Source organism: Eublepharis macularius, chromosome 1 (genome assembly GCF_028583425.1).
Source record: "Eublepharis macularius isolate TG4126 chromosome 1, MPM_Emac_v1.0, whole genome shotgun sequence".
NCBI lineage: Eukaryota > Metazoa > Chordata > Lepidosauria > Squamata > Eublepharidae > Eublepharis > Eublepharis macularius.
The window spans coordinates 193,271,887-193,287,987 of record NC_072790.1 but is presented as its reverse complement, the minus strand read 5'-3'; the positions used below and the strand labels follow the sequence as shown (position 1 = coordinate 193,287,987).

The 16,101-nt window shown below is 43.5% G+C and overlaps 1 protein-coding gene across 1 annotated transcript in view; it reads left to right on the top strand.

Moving 5' to 3' along the window:
* Nucleotides 1-4,295: 4,295 nt before the first annotated feature.
* The window catches only part of TRAF5 (TNF receptor associated factor 5), a 50,859-nt gene continuing 39,053 nt past the window's right edge, over nt 4,296-16,101 (top strand). The window contains exon 1 of the mRNA XM_054982079.1: nt 4,296-4,455. The gene's annotated coding sequence lies outside the window, so the exon portion shown is untranslated. The remainder of the gene's footprint in view (nt 4,456-16,101) is intronic.

Sequence of the window (16,101 nt, the reverse complement as noted above, 5' to 3'; positions counted from 1 at the left end):
CTACTTTACATGTAATCAGGTGACAGTGACGGTCCTTCACTCTCCCCTTAAAAGCAGTGCAAGAGAAAAGAGAAGGCTGGCAAGAACTTAAAGCTTTTCCCAGTCTCCTCCAGGATGCAAGGTGTGTGAGAAGCTTAGATGTGCTTATCTGTTAAAGGCATAATATGCAAACCAGCCCAAAGCCCCAGACTGAAGTCAAGGCCATGTGCATCTCCTACAGCCAAATGGTACAATATTTTGTCAAAGGCTTAGTTAACTTGACTAAATTTTGGACAGCAAATTTATTTTTCCCAAAACTTATGTCTGGGACTTGATACTGCTTTCACTCTTAATCAGTCTGCTACTGACAGGAGGGACCAGAAAGGGATTTTCCCCTAGATCAGGTTCTTTCTCACTTCCTAAGCCCTTTTAGTTTTTGACATTGTTATCTGAATTAGTCTTCTGGTTATATTTCCCTGAGCTTATTCCCTGCACCTCTGAAACCTTACATTGTGAATTATCCAGAGGAGCCGTGTTAGTCTGTAGTAGCAAAATCAAAAAGAGTCCAGTAGCACCTTTAAGACTAACCAATTTTATTGTAGCATAAGCTTTCGAGAATCAAGTTCTCTTCATCAGATGCATGGTACAGAAACTGGTTAAATATAGAAGAGGAGGGGAGGAGAGAGAAGATGCAGTTAGGGGGGGAGAGAGGGAGGGTGCAATCAAAACATTCCTTTGCTAGTAAATGTAAACATCTCCTTTTGGTGTCCTTTTGGGGTCAGTTGGCTTGAGTGAGGCTTCAAGGGAGTTTGCCCTGTTAGTTTGCAGCAGTAAAACAGCTAGACCATCCAATTCCTATGTAGTTTAAGCCTTCGATAACCACAGCTCTCCCCGCCAGATGCATCTGACAAAGAGAACTGTGGTCCCCAAAAGCCCACGCCAGGCGCCACTGGGCTCCCCCAGACCCCGCCTCTATAAAGGAAATCTGTTACCTGTGATAATGTGATAACCATTCATAGTCCCTATTCAGTCCTAGCTTGACGGAGTCAAATTTGCATATGAATTCCAATTCAGCAGCCTCCCGTTGGATTTTGTTTTTGAAAGGTTTCTGTTGAACTACAGCGACCTTTAAGTCTTTGATGGAATGTCCTGGTAGATTGAAGTGTTCTCCCACTGGTTTTTGGATGTTTCCATTTCTAATGTCAGATTTGTGTCCATTTATTCTTTTGCGTAGAGGTTGGCTGGTTTGTCCAATGTACAGAGCAGAAGGACATTGTTGGCACATGAGGGCATATATCAGATTGGAGGATGAGCAGCTGTAAGAGCCAGAGACAGTGTAGTTGATGCCATTGGGTCCTGTAATTGTATTCCCTGGGTACATAGAGGGGCAGAGCTGGCATCTGGGTCTGTTGCAGGGCCTGGTATCTGTGCTGGTGACTCTGCTGGCCGATTCATGATTGTGGGTGAGAAGTCGTTTAAGGTTGGGGGGCTGTTTGTAGGCAAGGAAAGGTCTTCCACCCAGGGCTTCGAGAGAGGTATCATTTTCCAGGATGGGTTGTAGCTCACTGATGATACATTGGATGGGTTTAAGCTGGGAGCTATAGGCGACAACCAGTGGTGTTCTGTTGTTAGTTCCTTTAGGTTTGTCCTGGAGCAGACTGTTTCTGGGTACTAGTCTGGCCCTGTTGATTTGTTTCTTCACTTCATTTGGTGGGTACTGTAGTCTCAAAAATGCTTGTTGTAAATCTCTTAAGTGTGAGTCTTGGTCGAGAGCATTGGAGCAGATACGGTTGTAACGTAAGGCTTGGCTGTAGACAATAGACCGAGTGGTATGTTTAGGGTGGTAGCTGGAGGCATGTAGATATGAGTATCGGTGGTTGAAATGAGTAGGGGGGAAAATAGAGAAGGGGTTGGAAAACTGTTGGAAGTCAACAAAAGGGGGGGAAAGGGAGGGGGTTAGAACTGGAATATTTAAAGGAAATTGATTGTAATGAGTATAATATTGATTTCTAATCCAATAAAAAATTTTATAAAAAAAAATAGATATGAGTATCGGTCTGTTGGTTTCTGGTATAAGGTGGTATTTATTCGTCCATTATGTAGTTGTACAGTGGTGTCCAGGAAGTGAATTGTCACTCAGTTGATTGAGACAAGCTGCAGTAGCAGGTGTGGTTCTAGTTTCTATCTTTGCAGTGCCATCATTTAAGAGCATTCATGGGCTGATTCTGCACACGTTGGATAATGCACTTCCAATCCTCTTTAGAGATAATTTGGAACTGAATTTTTCATGTGTGAAACAAAAAATCCACTTCCAAACGATTGCTAAAGTGCATTGAAAGTGCATTATCTAACGTGTGCGGAATCAGCCACGTTCATTTGAAAACTTTGAGTTAACTTACCTTGCTTTTCCTCTGATTTAATGGATACAGCGTAGTGTACTCACTACGTATTCCACTATCACCTACCAAATTTTCATTATCACAGAAAGAAGCGTAGTTCAGTAGCGGGTGTATTTTAAGCCAATGTGTTTAAAGATGGGCATCTGTTGTTCTCTGCTGTAGGAAGCTGATATAGGCTGATTCCGCACACGTTGGATAATGCACTTTCAATGCACTTTATCAATCGTTTGAGGTGGATTTTTTGTTCCGCACACAAAAAAATCCGTTCCAAATGATCTATAAAGAGGATTGGAAATGCATTATCCAACGTATGCGGAATCACTCATATTCTCAGTCATTGTTCACCATATACAGGTGCAGCAGCCTTCCTAGCCCAATGTTTAGGTAACTTCTAAATATTCTGAAAGGAAAAGCTACAATTTATACATGTATGGGTCCTTCATAACTTATTTATGCACGCATGTATTGTGCTTTTGATGTGGCTCCTGAATACACTTAGAAAGAGGTCCCATGCTCTATTTTCTATATGAATGCTATATAGAAGTGCCTTGGTGGAGGGTTTTTTAATATGTAGAGGGCCATATTCGCGCTGTCAAAGTATAAGTGAGCATCCTACTATATAAAAGGCTAAGCGTACTCAAGGTAACTCACTTATTACCCTGGTGTGCCTCCAGAGGGTGCTGCTGTGGAGGGAAGCCCAGATGAGACAGCCATACCTCCAGAGAGCAAGCCATGGTGGGAAGCCCAGGCCAGGATCAGGAGTGGAGCAGGTGGCAATGCCCATCCCTTGCTTTCACCCAGCAGGAATCGGGAGCGGAGCAGGTGGTAATGCCTGACCCCCCCCCCAATCACCAAGCTGAGTGGCGGGAAGCAGGTGGCAATGCCCACTCCCCACATTCACCCAGCTGGGATCAGGAGTGGAGCAGGTAGCAATGCCCACCCCCTTCCTCACCAAGCTGGGATCAGGTGTGAAGCAGGAGGCAATGCCCTCCCCCATTCACCCAGCCGGGATCAGGTGCAAAGGAGGTGGCCATGTCTGCCCCCCTGCCTTCATCCAGCTGGGATCAGTGAGGAGGAAGAGGGAATGCCTGCCTGCCTGCCCTCCCCTTTCTAGAGCCCCCACAACTGGCTTTGTTGCTAGTCCTCTATAAATAACAGTTTAAATCGTCACAGGAGAGCGCTTACATTCACCTAAGTCTTGTTTTCTCCTTTCATAGCCACAGCCTTTAAATCTTGGCAGTCTTAAATCCCAACACTGAAGACTTTGTTTATATTTAATTTAAAACATGCATAGGCCTGGCTTTCTGCTTAGATTAGCAGCTCAAGTCCTAGTAAAATACTTTGCTAACAAACTCAGGGGGCAACGGGCTACATTCCAGAGAGAAGGCGCAGAGGACTGGTCTGCAAGAAGACGCCTGACGGATGAAGACAAGCCAGGCTGCCCTCGGGGTCCACTGGGACGCGCCTTGGTTTCCCCGGAGGCAGCGTGACTCTCAGTTGCCACGAAACTGAAGGCGAGAAGGGGGTGGCTGGTTGAGAAAGCCGGTTCCCTCCAGAAGCCAAAGCCGCCCGCAGAAAAAGCGGCTCCTCGTGGCACCTCAGCGCTCCATCCAGCTTAGAACCGGAGGCAGGCTCTGCGTGTTTACCGGAGAGTAAGTTACGCACTTCTGGGTAAACACGCCTGAGACTGAGCGACGGGCCAGCCCAGAGCGCGCTGTGCCGCCGCGCGAGCGCCCACGCTTGTAAGGAAGCAGCGCCCAGAACAAAGAGCCTGACGCCAACCCGTCTGTCGGATGCCCGGTCGGGGAAAAGCCGCCTCGCACGCCCACCCGTCGGTTGGTGGCAACGGCAGGCGACGTCATTCCTCGGCCCCGCCCGATGGCCCTCCCAGCAGTTCCCCACGTGTGCCTCGGTCTTCCACGGTTGCCGGTGGCTTTTTTCCGCGCTCGGGGTGCGGGGGAAGAACTTCTGCCTCGGCCGCCTCAGAAGAAGCCCGGCTGCTGCTGTCGAGCGCCTGACGGGAGGCAGCGCAGGGTTTGAATGTCGGAAGGAGGACTTGCGGAGCATCACAAGTTAGGTAGGTTGGGACGCGGCTAGGGTTGTCGACTCCAGGTCGGGAAATTCCTGGAGCTGTGGGGGTGGGGCCTGAGGAGGGCAGAGTTTTTGAGGGAGGTCATCTTACGAGCGCAGCAGGAGTGTGATGCCGTCGAGTCAGTCCTCTAGAGTTGCCATTTTCTCCAGGGAAATGGTTCTCGGTGCTCTGGAGAGGAACTGTGATTCCAGGAGAATCCAGGCCCCATCTGGAGGTTGGCAACCTATGTCCCGCCTTGTTGCTGTGTCTGGGCGTAGCACTTTTGTCTGGTGATGGGTAGGTGCTGAAGGACTAGCAGAAATCCTGGAGGCAATTTGCAGGATGCTTGGAAGAAATAGACTAGGGGTACAAGGGTCATTAATGCTGTTGATCTGACAGAAATTGTTGGGTTAAGAGAGTGTCCTTCATGCTCCTCCCTCCAGTGCAAGTGCTCAATGCCCAGCCAATATTCCCCTTTCCCCCTTGCACTGTGAGCAACAGCATAGAATTGAAGAGGTCTGTTGCTGAAGTGAGTGAGAGTAAACTACTACTCTTTTGATGAAGAGTGTGCCCTGTTCTGGGTTCATATGCTTCCGAGGGACTCTTGTAAAATAAACAGGGTGGGGGGAATGCATCACTTCAGCTGTCATATTTGTGTGGAGGAAAGTAAGAAATGCAGTAAAAGACTAATCCTCAACTGGGTGTGTGGGTGATATCCCCCCCCCCCCAACAGATTCTGTATAAACCACATAAATTCTGTGTGGGTCACTTGTGAAGTTTGATCATTAGACCTATCACTTTTTTTTTACCCTATGCTGAGCAGACACAACCAATTGCTATTTTGCAAATGTGAGGTTAATATTATTGGATCCTCAGGCTTGGATGGAAGTTTTATTGTTGCATTTCTCACTATATCAAAAGTTGAAATACCATGTGCAGCATTTAGTTGAGCAGGCTTGTACTTGTAGAAATTGAGAATTATCTCCAGGTGACCTTGCATGCAACTTTGCAAAACTGGTGATATGACTATGACAAACATAGGTATGTGTAAGCAGATAGAGTATCACTATTTTTAAAGGATTTTCTTCCACGCACTTTTGTATGTATTAGCACTGTGGAAAATGCTCATAAACAAAGCAAAACAAAAAAGTAAATTCAACAGTAACAAGAAAAATACATGCTCTAGATTCATATTATATGCAGAGCTGAACATCCAAATTAGGTGTGGGCTTCCAGCTAATGCTATGCTTCCATTTTTAAAAATTTGCATCTTGGCTTTCTCCTGCTCCAAAAAACTCAACTATGCTATCCTGTGTATGTTAAGTAGGTGTTTCTGACATATTATTTTGACAATTATCTGCAATTAAAGCTACCAGAAAGAACTCTAATGGAATCAAGGCCAAGCTTCCATGGGACTTTGTGAGGCTATACTAGAATAGGACCAATGGCATCCTCTTTATATTTTTTGCAGCTCTGAGGTGCTCAGTATGGCATACATGATTCCCCCCCACCCTTACCTCAGACAACCTTATGAGGTTAGTGGGTCTTGCTGTTTCCCAAATGTTAATGAGGGAAATGAGACAAATCAACAAGTAGGAGGAAAATTCATTTGTTTTCTTAATAACAAATGAAACTCATGGTGTAAGCAAGACAAAATCTGGAACTGTTATGTTGCAGGGGGTTTGTACTTTTAAAAATGAGAAATCTGCCAGGGATTTGATTATGGATATATTCAGAAAGTATTAAAATATATATTGGTCATCATTCCATGTCTTTGTTGTATCTTTCTGCCAGAAGATCAAAACTGATATTTATTAACTAGCAGCCGTTACATTATAGAGACAGAGAGCACAAGAAGGAATGCAGTTGCTCTGGAAATGCACGAGCCATAAATAATACATGCCCAAAATAGATTATGATGTAAGGGAAACTATGTAATTTTATTTGTACATCTTGACTTATGTACTGAAGCAGTGTACACAAGGCGCTTCATATGCATATGAGTTTTTCCAGGCCACACAGAGGAGGAAAAATAAATTATTAAATATTAGCACCCATTATTAATCCCAGGAGAGCAATGTTACTTCCTACAGGAAACAGATGCATTCAGCACTTTTTGGAGCATGTTAATGGGGCTTATGAATCAACTTAGCATTTTTCTGGTAGTGCTGTTTTAGCTCAGAGTGTTTTCAGATTTGTTGAATGGTAGTGTAATAAAAGTATATCCTGCGCTTGTTTGAGTCCCTTTTTTTTTGCTGCATTTGTAGGAGAAGCTCTCTAATCCTCACTCCTCCGCTTGAAGCCAGCTAGGTGACCTTGGGTCAGTCACAGCTTCTAGCTCTCTCAGCCCCACCCACCTCACAGGGTGTTTTGTTGTAGGGATAATGATAACATACTTTGTAAACCACTCTGAGTGGGTGTTAAGTCATCCTGAAGGGAAGTATATAAATCAAATGTTATTGTTATTAAATGTTATTACTAATAGGCAGTTGTTCATGCCGATTGTAGTGCTGCAAGTTAGTTATAGACTGTTACAATGAAATTGTGCTCATGTGAATAATCTATGATAACGTTTCAGTCCACAGCAGTCATGATTTACAGATAAAACTGCAGAGTTTCCTGTATCAGTATAATCTGTTTTTGAAAACAGTTTTAAAATCTTTGCTTGGTATTATTCAAAATTATTTTAATATTTGTATGTAAACCATCTTGAAGTCCAATAGACAGGGTAGAAATCTTCTAAATACAATAATCCAGTATTGAGCATCAGCATCCACCTTTAATCCTGGTGTGTAATACTTTTGATTTTGCAATACACTCGGGCTGTCAGCAATTTGATTATGTGAACAGGCTTTGGAAACTGAGGAAAGAGCATCTCATTGAATGTTGACTCTTCTAAGTAGAATATTTTAAAATTACTTAAGCCAATGGAAGCATCATTTGGGTAATGGTGACATTTGAAGTGTTGCAAGAATTGCCTTCATCCACAATTCTGCTGTGCATTGGCTGCCTTTTGCATCTGAGTATTTTATTAGATCTTTATCAGTTCATTACTATTATCAACGTTCTGCATATTTAAACCTACCGTTTTATAATTTTTCATTATACTCTCTTTATAATGTGTACTGATTGTTCTAGCCAGAATTCCTGTAAAGAATGAGCATTGAAAAATAAAACCCTCACAATTTCTGTGCCAAATACTCAAGATGAAACTATGGACCTGCAGGAAAGTGCTCTAAAATTAGTAATGGAGAGTGATGAAAATCTTCTTGGAAGATGCGTTGTGCTCCTGCCTGATAGTTTCAAGCAAAACCAACAGAAAATTTGTAAACAGTTGCATACTGAAGTTAAATTGTGACATGCCACAGAGGGAGGTTCTTTTTTAAAAAGAGTAAATGGGAGTTGTGCAACACTTTAAAAACAACACTTTATTCTAGCATAGCCTTTCATGAACTGGAGACCACTTCTTCACATGCAATGCTGTGATTCCTTATTAGGCAGACTATTTTCAGTAGGAGATACTGAACTCTGAGAGGCCCAGGGGCTAAATTTTCCATTGAGGCACCCCTTCTCACTGTACCCTGTGTCAGTGGCATGAATCAAGACTAGCGTTCCCAAAAGATGCAAAGATATCCTCATATGGAGTGCTCCTCCTCCTGTGGTACCTTGAAATGCCCCCTGCCGCTCACAAGAGTTCTAGATTGAATCCAAGCCAATGTTAGTTTTTCTCAGTTGTATATATTTTCTTTAAAAACTTATGTTTGACTTCTTGATTTAATACAATAGAACATTAAATGTTAATGTCTCAGAAACAGAAAAGCAAAAAAAAACCCTATTGGATTCTGTAACCAAGTACTGCACTAGTGCAGATAAGATCCTGCCATGTTTAGTGGGTTTTTTTACATAAAGTTAGTGGACTTGTGGGTGGAGATGGGGCGGGGGGGATTGCCCATCAGGAACCTGAACTGAACCACTAAATATTCCATGCTGCTAACTCCAGCCTCAACATCCAAGCCAGGCTATCAACCAAGCTATTGGTATTCCTCCAATTTTGAAACACAATGTTAGGAGTTTATTTAAAATATACTATGGAGAAACACCCTCCACCCAAGAATTCTCCCCAATGTTTCACTTACTGCTCTCTGTCTGTGGACAAGAGCCCTGCTGAATAACGATAGCTGACATGGGAGGGGGGTTAGAGATAGGAGCAGTGACGCTTCCAGCACAAAGCACTCGTGATCTTAGTTATGCTAATGGCTTACTACTCCATCTCCTGCTAGTAAATTGCACTTAGAGCCATAAAGCCAGGAAGACTAAAGTCTTACACACAAGCCATGAAGGACAGAGCTTTCACCTAGGGGCTCCACCTAGACCAGGCAAAGGACATTGGAGAGAAATCCCAACCTGGGGATCTAACTTACTGCAACTTCAACTGTAGCTCACCTGTCCTAAGTCAAACATCTTTTAAGAGAAGTACTTAGAGAAAGGACAGAAGTCTGCATCTTTTCATCTTTTGTTTGTTCCCTTGTTAAGTCCAAAAGTTTGAACAGAAGATGTGTATTGTTCTATTCATTTATTTAACTTTCTTATATTTTGAACTCTCCGAGTCTGATCTCTGGATACTTACCACACCTATTCAGTCTAGCGATCTGAAGTGTGCTACTGGGGAAGGGAAACAGACAAGATCTCCATCCCTGGAGTATGATAGCTCTAAAGTGTGAGGTTGCAATAGAATGCCCCTGCCTTTGCTTTTAGAAAGATAGTGGGAGATGCACAAACTAGGAAGAGACTCTATTTTTTTTAGATCCTTTAAGACTAACCAATTTTATTGTAGCATAAGCTTTCGAGAATCACAGTTCTCTTCATCAGATGCATGGAGGGCCAAAAGAAACTGGTCAGATATAGAGGAGGAGAGGGGAGGGCGGGTTAGATGCAAACAGCTCCTTCTGATATGGAGATCAGTTTGCTGCTTCTGTAAAGGTTCAGAGGAGTTAGAAGTGTTAGTCTGTAGTAGCAAAATCAAAAAGAGTCCAGTAGCACCTCTCACAGATCTGGTGGGGAGAGCTGTGATTCTCGAAGGCTTGTGCTGCAGTGGAATTGGTTGGTCTTGGAGGTGCTACTGGACTCTTTTTGCCACTACAGACTAACGTGGCTAACTCCTCTGGATCTATTTTTTTAGATGGTTCCTGTCAGGGCTTGTCGCTGCCGCCGCTGGGCAGAGCCCCAGCTGGGCCAGCCCTGACATCAGAGGGGCACCAGGGATACTGCAGGACCCTGCTCTGTGGAAGGAGGGGCGGTATACATCACCCAGACTCCCTCTCAGTCCACTTGCTGGCCTGCTCAACCTGGCCTGCTTACCCTCCGCGTCCTCCATCATCTCCTCCTCCCAGAACTCTCCTCCAAGCCTCCACTCTCACACTGCTCTGCTCTCACTCCACACCATCACTCCTTACTCACACCCACCACCTCAGAGCTCTTCCTAGCCACCTTATATAGGGTTTCCTTTATCCGCCCCGCCCTCCTTCTAGGCTTGTTCCCTCTCCTGACTTGGCCCAGCTGTGCCTTCCCTCAGGTGTTTCCCTCCTACCACTAATCCCTTCTTGGCTTCCTTGCCTTGCTTAACAAAAATCAGGGAGACAGCCCGGTTAGTAAGATAAACAACCAACACCTTGCCGGGAATATAGTAATATATATCTATTGTATTAAAGTGCAAATAGCAAGTGCAAATACAGCGTAAACAGTGTATGTAACATTTACAATACAATACAAATCCGTCAATGTCCGTATATGTTCCACAATGGGAGATCCAAGGATGGGGAGGTAGAGATCCAAAATGGAGAATAAATATCCGGGGTAGTACGTAAATAATTTAACTTAAAAGTCATAGTCCATGCATGATGAAACCATTATTGGCAATATTTATTCTCCATTTTGGATCTCCACCTCCCCATCCTTGGATCTCCCATTGTGGAACATATACGGACATTGACGGATTTCCTTGCCTTGCTGGCAGGGTGGGGTTGAATGCGAGCCATCCCCAGCTGAGGTCTCCTTGGCCTTGCTCATGAGGAGCTGCCCCAGCCGGCTTCTGTGCTGCTGAGCATGCCTGGCCTTGCTCGCAAGGAGCTGCCCCAGCCAGCTTCTGTGCTGCTGAGCATGCCTGGCCTTGCTTGCGAGGAGCTGCCCTGGCCAGCTTCTGGGCTGTCTGCTCATTGATGCCGGGCGGGGCTACCCATCCCCTCCCCCAGAATGCCTGTGGCAGCTCCACCTGGAGGGGCTTGGCTCCTATCACCTCCTGAGCCAGGCTGCTGTCCTCTAGCCAGGGTGTGGCTCTGGGCTGTAGTGGCTGTTTCTCCTCCTTGGCAGGTAAGGGCTCTGTTTGGGCTGTTGCTGGGTCCCTGTTCCCCCTGCCTTGGCCCTTTGCCTCTGTCCTGCTTAGCCCCCTTTCTTCCCCCTGGAGGATGGGACTGGCTGGTCTCCCCCTGCTCCCCCCAGCCCTCTGAGGCTTGGGCCTTTTGCCTCTTCCCCCTGGAGTGGGCAGGTTCTGGACCTGGTTGCTGGCTGGGGTGGTAGGGCCACTGCCTCCCGGTTGCCTCCCACTGCTTCCTCCTGGCAAGTCTGGGGCCTGGGACCCAGACCCCGGACAGTTCCAAATCATTTATTCTATTTTTTAAGGGGAAGAAACACCACTTGTGGTTTTTAAACATACTATTAGTGGCTGTGTATTTCTTTTTTGTTTGTTTGTTTTAAGGTACACAAGGCTCTCAATGCCTTATGTTTCTTTTTTTATAATTTATTAGAGAATTTGTATTCTGCCTCCATCAAGTAGCAAGTAAGAAGATCAATAAATACAATGGGGTGACATTACGTAGTTAATGCAATTACTTGATTAAAACATCAATAATTACAACAGTAAAATAATTACCCTTCAGAAGCACCTTCATCCCATTTCATTTCCTAGTTAAAATCTCATTTTAAAAGGGAAGTTGTGTGGTTTCTTTGGAAAATGAACAAGACTATCTTCCTTGCCTCTGTAACTGATTTCATTACATAGGTATAACTGGTAGAAATTCTTAATTTCTCAGAGTCATGGTTCTAACCCTTCATTGAATGGAAACTGCCACTACTGATGGCTTTCAAAAGGGGTGTGGACTCATAGAGACTACATATTGTCCACCCTGTATCCTGCAACAAGTGTGCAGCTACAAGCCCCCTGATGGCCCCTGCATGATCCATCTATCTGGTCCATTTCTGAAATTAAACCTAGTCTGTTAACATATTAACAAATGTTCCACTAGTATGATTCCCTTCCGCGAAGTATTGGCTGGGCTTCAGCTGGTTCTTATGCATAATGCACAAGGATTATATAAGTGATCCATCCTGGCCTAGCCTGTGGATTCCTTGCAGGAAGGAACAAAAGATTTCCAGTTGGAGTACAGTAGGCAGCTGTATAGCTGTGCAATTGGAACAGCTGAACTTTATGCCTGCCCAACTATCAGACTCAAGATTTGGCTGCGGATATCACTGTGTGCCTAAGTTTTAAAGTGCTGCTGTTTGGGTTAGAGTCACTGCTTGCAGGGTAGGAATATTTATAGTGATTTCTTCCGATGATGTAATACATTGACCGTAACATCTTGAGGAAAGCAAATCCTTGTGCTAAAATATCAGTTATTGGACATAATTCATCTCCTGAGAAGATGAGCTAGTCTGTAGGCAGATAAACTAAACCCACTGGAAGCCCTCCCAAATCAACATAATCTTGCCCTCAAATCTTTAACATAATAGAAAAAAAATGGCCCTCTAGGTGTTCCTCATGATGCTGGGAAATGGAAGTGGACCATGCAAGTATGGGAACTCTAAACAGCAGTGCATATGACTCTGTCTGACAGGAGATACTTCTCAGAGGCATAGTGGCAGTTGGTAGTTATCCAGGTTGTTATTGGCATCCTTGGGGAGCAAGGCGAAGAGGGAGTGACTTGGGCCAGCCACAAGATTATTCTTGCCTCCCAGGGGTCCAGTGAGAAGGAACAAGGACAGGTTTGCGAGCCTGTTTATCCACATAAATGTTTATTCAGGATTAAGACATTCAAGGAGCTTGTGTTTGTGATTTTGACTTTATCAAACGAACAGTTATGACACATTTCATATTGCCATTTGAAAGAACGGGTGCTACAGTGAATTACTTTGAACTTTTGTAGCAAAGCATTTGTTTCATAAGACGGATAACAAATGTGTTGGATATGTACGCACATGGAGAGAATACAGAAATTATTTTTAAAGGTCAAGCAAAGATTTGCGGCCCAGTCAACAGTTCATATTGATATCAGTGGGATGCAGATTGGTACAGTAAATACCCACATGGTGGATCATTGGTTTTTGGAACTGAAAAGCACAATTTGGACCAAGAAATACAGTGCTAGGTTTATGAATGGACTGTTCCACTTTCATATTTCCCATCTTGTGAAAAGCAGCTTAGTAAAACTGCTGTTTGGTTCCTCCAAACTAGGGTATATTTAATGAATATGTGATTTAACGTTGTTGCTTACATGGACTCTACCTTTCCTTTATCATACTACATCTAACACTATTTTAATATCATGATTTTGAAAAGATAAATGGAAGCTCCAATCTGACTGTGGAAAACATTAGAAAATATTGTTTGATATGTCCATAACTGTATCCAGAGGAATAGCCATGCTAGTCAAAATATGTGACACCTTAAAATTCTGTTGAGCTACAAAAAGTAATTGTTCCTCCTTTATAGATTTAGATGTGCTGTTGAGAATCATTCTACTTTGCAAACTTATCAAGGGTGGGAGAGATTCATACCCTCTTGAATGAGTCTTTACTCTTAGAGCTTGTTTTATCTGTGGTTTGCAATGTAGCATAATAAGTTGTGCCTTGGGGAAACTCACAGTGCAATCCTAAACAGAGTTACTCCAATCCAAGCCCATGGAAATCGCTGGTCTTAGCCTGCAGTAACTTTATTTAGGATTGGACTGTCTGTCTTCTAGAGTCTTTTTGTAGTTAACACGCCCTCCATACTTTCTGCTCTTTGAAGCTTTCTCTATATATCTCTGCCTACTGAATGCAACTTCTGGTGGGGTGGTCTGTGACCCACAATTTTATGCTGCAATAAATTTGTCTTCAAGGTGCCATGAGAATCTTAGTTATGTTCACACTATATGAGATTTTCTTAGCCGCTTATGGCAGTAATTTTTGTCCATTTTCATCCACATTGACACAGTCTGTTCCCTCTCTGATACAAACCAAATTTTATCTAGTTTCCTTCCTGTTTCCTTTCTGCAAGACGCTGATAGCAAGTGAGCAATTCATTTACGCATCGGCTATTTTTTAGTTGTCCGGATCCCCCCCCCACCCTAAATTTTCTTGAACAAGAAGCATTTTTTCATGCGCTTTTTGAAATATCCTTCCAGAAGTAAAATCGACTAGGATAATGACTCTGGTCATAGGAGCCAGAGTTTAGTGCAATGTATAGTAAAGATAATTATTCTAACTGTCACAACTGCAAAAAAATACAAATGTGTATATAATTTACTATCTGAAGAAGTATAAATGCCAAGAAGTATTATCTGGATAGAAACAGTCTCCTACAGTCACAGGATTAGAGGTGTATTTGGATATAGAGTTAAACACCATACATATAAAACCGTTAATTCTTCAATAGTATAGTATCATCATACACTTTATAGCAAAGTGATTGTCAACAAAATTAGTCATATTTTAACCTGTAAAAATATCCTCCAATATGCTGTATATGTCTACAATATTTACAGGAATTACTATTTTTGAATGCTGTAGATTATTTTATATATTATTGTTTTACATATTGAGAGAGTAAAATTTTGTCTCAAAAAACATTTTCACTCATTCCAAAGGAGAAAATATTTCACATGAGATTTTTTGTTCCCTACTTCCTAAAACGTCCCATCTGAAAGTTCAGGGGACAGATGACCCCCCTGAATTTTTCTGGGTCTTTACATCTTTAGGTGATCAGATGGGATTTCATCTTTTATCGACCTATGTGAACAAGTGCCATTTTTGTAGAAGATAACACATTGCCACAAGAAGAGTTGTCCTTTAAAGAGAGGTATGTTTATATCTAATAACCAAGGGCTGGTTCTCAAACAGATCAAAATCTCAGTACAACAGAGCCAGCCCTGGCTACAGTTTAGAGTTCTACAGAAAAAACTGATTTGTTAAATAAAATTGGAGGTTAACAGCCCCTTTAAAATGTTGAATAATATATGTACATGTTCAGACATCATATTTAAAAAAAATCTTGTGGAGTTTACACAGTTTTCTGAGTTGTCATGACAACTCAAATGCTGTGCTAAAAGGTGGTGACTGTTACCCAGAGAAGGCAGATCTGGAGCTGGCTGTGTCTTGCCTCCCCCTCTCATCTGCTTTTGGGGAGAGAATACTGTTTGGATGAGCAGAAGCTTGGGTGGGGGTGTCTGTGTGAAGGGCATTTTCCCTATCCCATGGGTCCTAGACTAGAGCTTATCATAAATTTCAGCACTTTTAACCACATATTTTCTCATTGTTCCAGTCATATATCCAAAGTTTTTAGCACATTTACTGTGCAATCCTAAGAGGAGGTGTGGAAAGTGCATAGGGACAGAACTAAGGCTTGTGCAGGCATAAATGGCACTTACATGGACATAACCCCTTCTTTGCTGGTGGCCGCCCAAGGTGCACTACCGCAGACAGGTTGCCACCAGCGGGCACGCTTGGCGGCTGGGTGGAGGCGTAAGTGCAGCGCAAGGTCTAGATGAATACAAATCCGCTGGGCCAGATGGTGTGCACCCAAGAGTGCTCAAAGAACTTTCTAGAGAACTTGTAGAGCCTCTGTCCATCATCTTCAAGGCCTCCTGGAGGACTGGGAATGTGCCACAAGATTGGAGAAGAGTGAATGTTATCCCAGTCTTTAAGAAAACGAAGAAGGATGACCCAGGAAACTACAGGCCGATCAATCTGACTTCTGTTGTTGGGAAGATATTAGAGCTGATTTTAAAGGGATCGATCTGTGAGCATCTGAAGGACTGCTTAGTGATCCAGGGAAGTCAACATGGTTTTGTCCCCAACAGATCTTCAGACCAACCTGGTTTCCTTCTTTGATCAAGTGACAAGCTTACTGGATCGTGGGAACTCTGTCAATGTGATTTACCTGGATTTCAGTAAAGCTTTTGATAAGGTTCCCCATGACATTCTAATGGGTAAACTGGAAGACTGTGGAGTAGACTATAGGACAGTTCGGTGGATAGGGAACTGGTTGGAGGACCGCACTCAAAGAGTGGTGGTCAACAGCGTTTCATCAGATTGGAGGGAGGTGTCCAGTGGGGTGCCGCAGGGCTCAGTTTTGGGCCCGGTACTTTTCAATATTTTTATCAATGATCTGGATGAAGGAGTGGAAGGGCTGCTCATTAAATTTGCTGATGATACCAAATTGGGAGGGGTAGCAAACACCCAAGAAGATAGAATTAAAATTCAACAAGACCTGAATACTCTGGAAAAGTGGGCAGCTGTGAATAGGATGCAATTCAACAAAGACAAGTGCACAGTATTACATCTGGGCCACAAAAATGAGAAGCGCAAATACTGGATGGGGGATACACTTCTGGGCAGTAG